A 6,090-nucleotide genomic window follows, 5' to 3' on the forward strand; every position below is an offset into this window, starting at 1 on the left:
GACTGAAGAAGACTGGGCCAGGGAGCTTTGGATGCTGACATCCTCTCTAGTCACTTCCGGGGTCTGTGCATCTCCACTCAAGAGTCGATTCCCGAGAAGAGATGATCCGGTTGGCCCATTTGGGGTCATGGGTCTATCCCTGTGGCTAAGTCGGTAGAATCTTGTGATTGCAACCCCATAAAACCACAGAGAATGAGAAGGTGCATTTCCCACCTTCTAGTTGCTTTTGGCTTCATATAAATGTGGCTTCCTGTCACAGAGTTTGCCTCTGCCTGAGAGGCTATGACAGGTAGAATGGACCTCCTCCAATGTGAGCGGGAGACTTTGCAGATGTGATTAAGATGACAGACTATAAAACAGACACCAGCCTGGATCATCCAGGGAGGCTGAATGGAGTCACATGGTTCAGAGAGATGCAGCAGAAAACGTCGAAGAAATTCTAAGCACAAGAGAGCCTGGATACCCTGTTGCTGGAGGGGAGTCAATATGAGAAAATTCAAGCAGCCTCTAGCAAGGACCTCAAGCAAAGATGGGCCTCTGGCTGGCAACCAGAGAGGACACAGGGACCTCGGTGCCAGGAACTGAATCTAGCCAACAACCCGAATGAGCCTAGAAGTGTTTCTAGGCAGAGATTCCAGAAGGGAACCAGCTTCGCCGACTCCTTGTTCCGGCCTCATGAGACGTGCAGCGGAGGACTTCGCTGTCCCGGGAAGTCTGACCTCCAGAACTGCATAATAATATAAACGTGTGTTGTTTTAAGCCACTGTGTTTGTAGTAATTTATTCTGGCAGCAATTAGACAACCGATACAGAGGCCACAAAGATATTTCATCTGCCACAGCGCTAACACCAGCATCTTTTATGATTTTTCTTGCTGACTAATGAGAGGGATAAGATCTCTGGGTTTATCAGCCCAGCCATAATTCTTCTCTGTCTTCGGCAATAACAACAACAAACAAACAAAAAGTATTTATTGAACAAGCACCATGTGATAGGTATGTCATAACCATTACAGTATGTGATTCTCACCAAAAAACAAAAAAAAAGCTGAAAAATTTTTTTACAGATTGAAACGCTCTCCATATCACTGCATCCTGGAACACAGGGATAGTAATAATGCTTATTTCACCAGACTTTTCTCAGGATTGAATAAGACACAGCGATGCTGCGCAACTCACCCAAATTCACGCAAATAGTAAGTGATAGCGATGGCATTACAACCCCATTCTGTCTGACCCTAACCCACACTCTTTCTAGGCTGTCCTGCCTCAACAGCACCACCACGAAAACACCCAAAACAACAGGGAGCGAGGGAGACGACCAGTGTCCATCGCTCCCTGGCCTCAAGATTCTCCAGTGTCTCAGACATAGGGGGCAGTGGAGCAAGCACCGGACTGGGAGTCAGCTGGCCCAGGTCTCCCGCCCAAGACCCGCAGATCCATGCGGGCGCTGAAGGATGCATGGAAAGCTGCAGCCACATCTCAGCGCTCCTGGGTGCTCTTGGGTTCCCTCCACGCATGCAAGACGCCCCGGGCAGTCAGGAATACGTGGGGAGTTTCTCTGAGCTCCCCTGTACCACTTTTCATTTCCGGGGCTTCCCTCATTAAATTTTTGGCTGGAAGGGGGAAGGGATTCAGAAGTACAAAATGGTAGTTATAAAATAGTCGTGGAGACATAAAAGACAGAAAAATAACGTAGTCAGTAGTATTGTAATAACTATGTATGGTGCCGGATGGGTACTAGATTTATCGGGGTGACCACTTCGTGAGATGTATACATGTCTCATCGCTATGTTGTACACCTGAAACTAATATAATATTGCAGGCCGACTATAATGGAAAAATACAAATATTTTTAAAAATCGTGGCGGGTGTTGGTTCACAACTCACTCTAACCAAGAAGGAAATCTTAGGCTAGTGAAGTCATTCCTTGTTGAGTCTTCCACTGACTTTCAGCCAGTGAAGCCACAGGTTCACCACCACACACACACACACACACACACACACACACACACTCTCTCTCTTTCTCTCTCTCTCTCTCTCTCTCTCTCTCTCTCTCTCTCTCTCCTCTCCAAATTGGGTCCGCCCTTTCTGGCAGCAAAGTTGCTCATTTTCAAGGTCAGCCCTGCACTTTTAAAATGGCAGTCCTGGCCAGTTGACCCGGCAGAAGGGCATCGAAGCAGCTCCTGGCAAGGTGGCCACAGACCCCTGCTGCTGTTACCTGAAGCTCCAGCAGTTTGGGCTTTCTTTGGTGTTTTTTTGTTGTTGTTTGTTTGTTTGTTTTTTCGAGAATAAAAGCTTCTCAATTTGTTGTCTGTCTTTGGTCAATTTCCAGCGCTTTGAAGTGGTTGGTCTTGACAATTTTTCCAGTTCGACGCTTGTTTTGTGGAGAGGGATCCCCAGCCTGTGACGCTGTCACCACAGGAAGTCCCTCCCACCAGCTTCTCTCAGACACTGCCCTGCGGACCCCAGGAAACGCCGCGGTGAGAGCCTCACTCTACTGACACCCTTTCCCACCGACCCAGGTCAGCCCCAAACTGCGCCAGAGGCAGATGCCGATGCCCTTCAGAACCACCTTCCAGAAACTGCCCTCTTCACACTTGCCAGGTCTGCCCCAGGACGGGTAAAGTGAAGCTGAGATTTTGCAACTCGACTCTATTTCTGTCATATGCACGTTATCTAATGGTAGAAAACGTGCAAGTCCGGATAGTGAAGCTCCAACTTTGACTGTCACTCTGTGTTTTTCACTGCAGGTAATGAACCCTAACTGCCCCCAAATACTTTGGCTCTCGGCCTCTCGGGGCCAACATTCTCAACTGGGTATCAATTTACCTCCACATTTATATGAAAGAACAAGAAAGGGCTTTGTGTGGTTTTTTTTTCTTACTCAAGCCTCATTCCTTGTCACTGAGAGCTTAGCCTTGGACCATTTTAGAAGAAGGGCCAGAATGTTTTAACCTACTGTTTCTCTTTATTTTTGCTAAATTACCCCTACATTAGTTTCTTCCTTTTGGAACTCTCAGAAGAGAAAGAAAATCAACAGCCCCCCATGGCAAGGGATGTCAATGTCATCTGGTAAGGTGGTGGGAGTTATCACAAGGTGTTCAGGAATCTAAAAGCTATTCGATCATTATTTGTAGTCTGAACAGATAATATAAGTGCAATCTCTTTTTGAATGCATGCGCATCTCCACTAGAAAGCGCCGCTATGTTTGCAGTTCCAAGTATTATTGTACATTTTCTCTGACATTGGCTGTTGAGTCTACAGCTTCTATGCCATGCTGAAGGTGGCGGTGGGAGGTCTCTGAAGGTATTGCTATCAGAAAGTATTCCTTATTCTCCAAAAGGTTGGAAATCACTGCTTCGAGGAAGCTAGATCTCTAGCAAACGGCATCTCTTCTCTTTTCTGGCCTGGGGAAGGGGCGATTTCAGAGATGCAGGCTTCCCCACCACCACCACCGCCTGTGGCTCACACTCACGTCATTGGCCGGCTGTGGGCCGTCGTGCCCTTGCCGTCCCAGTGTCTGAAGACTCGACTTCCACTCCAAGGTCTGCCGTTCACTTGCTGGAAGATCTTGGGTCCTTCATTTCATTTTCTTAGGCCTCCATCTCTTCACCTGTAGGTGAGTGAATGATGTCAAAGACCCTCCCCAGCTCAGCCATCGTTTCCCTCATCGCATTGTGATTCCAGGAGCCTCCCACTCATAAACTCCAGAATGGCCACAGGCCTTTCACAGATAATTGTATTTTCCAGCTAAGTGCCAATAGCCTCTTCACTGGACTAGTGATCATAAAGCAAAACGCAGCTCAGGGCACAAGTGGCCAACAGCACCAGGACTCAGATTGAGGAACCGTCATATCGTCGCCTGTCCCAGTGACAGCCACCGCCTCCCAAGCACGTACTATTCGCTGGGCCCAGATAAGCACTTTTAATGCGTGAAATCATTCGATCCTCACAGCAACCCCACATGGTAAACCTGGTATTTACCCGCCTTTACAGGTGAAGAAACCCAAACTCTGCTCTGGTCCGATTCTGCATTACCTTTGCACCCTTTAGAACATCTTCCCCTTACAAAGAAATAAGGTATGTATTTGCTCTTAGAACATAATTCGTAAATACATAAGTCATCACCGTGCGGGTCTCCGTCACAAAACACGGCAAGATTCAGGGGAAAAAAAATAAAAGGTTCACTTAGTGATTACTACTTAACATTTCCTTCTCTGAGGCAAATGTCAAATGTCTGTGCAATTATCCTTACCTCTCCCTGTGAGCAAGGAAGAATTCGGTGATTCAGAGTTTGCCACTCTTCCGAGTTAATCTTAAAGGGAGAACACAGAAAACGGGGGGGAAAGGCTTAGTCTGGACAAAGTTCTTGGCAGCTGGTGGCCTTGAACGATGAGAGAAATCATGACTGCAGCCGAGTCCATCAGCCCCATCCGTAAGCCTTTTGTTAACTGTCTCGCACAAAGACAACCGGGTTCGCCCTCTACACGCTTAACTAGAACAAACATAAGCAGACGATGTTAATGCACAGGCCGGAAAGGCTGCCATGCAAAGAGACCCTCTATACAGAATTCTTGTGGATACATGGATCACTGTAGACTGGTGCAGAAGCTCTGAAAAGCGACACGACAAAACTAAACATTTCTCGGCAATCCCGTTCCTGAATGCCGGTCCCTAGAAAATACACGAAGACTAATGAAATCAAGAAGAGTCAGACATGAAAACGTCCACTGCGGCATTTACCTACAATAGCAAAATGCTGGGACCGACATAAATACCCACAGACCAAAAAAAGGGCTTCTTCAATATTTCTTGAACTCCTATGCTGTGCCAGGCACTATGCCATACCACAAGAGGAATGTGGCTCTCCTTGAGAAGTGAATGTTGAGGCTATTTTGTTTTGTTTTTGTCTGTCTATTTTCAATAATTAGTACCCACCCCTTCCTGGATCTCCCGTGTTCGCGAGGCTGGAAGATTGGGAACCACCTGACGTCCAGTCTCTTGGATGTGATTTGCATGAGATTTGAAAGCAGAAGGCAGGAAAGAGGATCCATCATTCCTTTCCAGCACCAACAGCGGACACGTGAGCTTTGTCGGACGTGAAGTTTTTGCAAAATCCAGCAAAGCTCTTGCCCACCATCCGCCTGGGTGTTGTGGGGCAGCGGAGACCATTCACAGCATTTTCTGGCATTTCTATGACCTCTGCTCTGAGCAGTGCTTCCTTTCAGAGTCTCTGAAAGCCAGCAGTGAACCTGAAAGCTAAGGAGACCCCCACACGCACCCCGACACACGTCACTGACTTCCGTTCCTCCAGCCTTAGCCTTGTAAGCACCTAATGCCCTGTGTTAGATCCCTCTCTGATTAAAATACCGAGAGTAATATACTTTTTCCTAACTAACCGCAGAGAGACGACAACCCAGAGCAGCACCATCCCGTACACATGCGAGCCACATGTGTGATTTAAATTTTTAATAGCATATTAAAGCATAAAAATAAACAGGTGAAATTAATTTGATACTATATTTTATTGAACCCACTATGCCAAAAATATCATTTCAACATGTAATCAACATAAAAATGTTAATTAGATCATTTACCTTTGTACCAGGCACAGTGAGTACTGCGTACACATAGCACGCCTCAGTTCAGACCGGTCACATTCCCAGCATTCACCAGCCCCGTGTGACTGATGGCCCTCACGCCTTACAGCACAGATGGGCCTGAGAAAATACGGCACAATGTGATAGCAGATTACTGTGCTGCTATTTCAATGAACACTGGGGCTTGGCAGGGAGCTTCGTTTCTGCTGCTGTGGTTGACTCATCTCTCCACCTGGTCCATTAGGTGTCTGTCAAGTGCACTCTGGTTCTCACCCGGGTTGAATGGAAGGCAGCCCTTGGGGTGGCAGAGAGTGTGAGCTCTGTAAGCATCCCAAAACTACACGAGAAATTCCATCGAGCAAGACGGGGTCAGGTCCGGGGTGGTGGGAGGCGTCCGCCTTGTGCTGGGGGACTCAGGTGCGGGGTAGGGATGGGGCCATTCTGGGCAGTGAGGCTCTCTGCTGAGTCAGCAGACACTCAGGCGTGAGC

The sequence above is a fragment of the Pteropus medius genome, unplaced genomic scaffold (assembly GCF_902729225.1).
Source record: "Pteropus medius unplaced genomic scaffold, Ma_sr-lr_union100, whole genome shotgun sequence".
In the NCBI taxonomy this organism is placed as follows: domain Eukaryota; kingdom Metazoa; phylum Chordata; class Mammalia; order Chiroptera; family Pteropodidae; genus Pteropus; species Pteropus medius.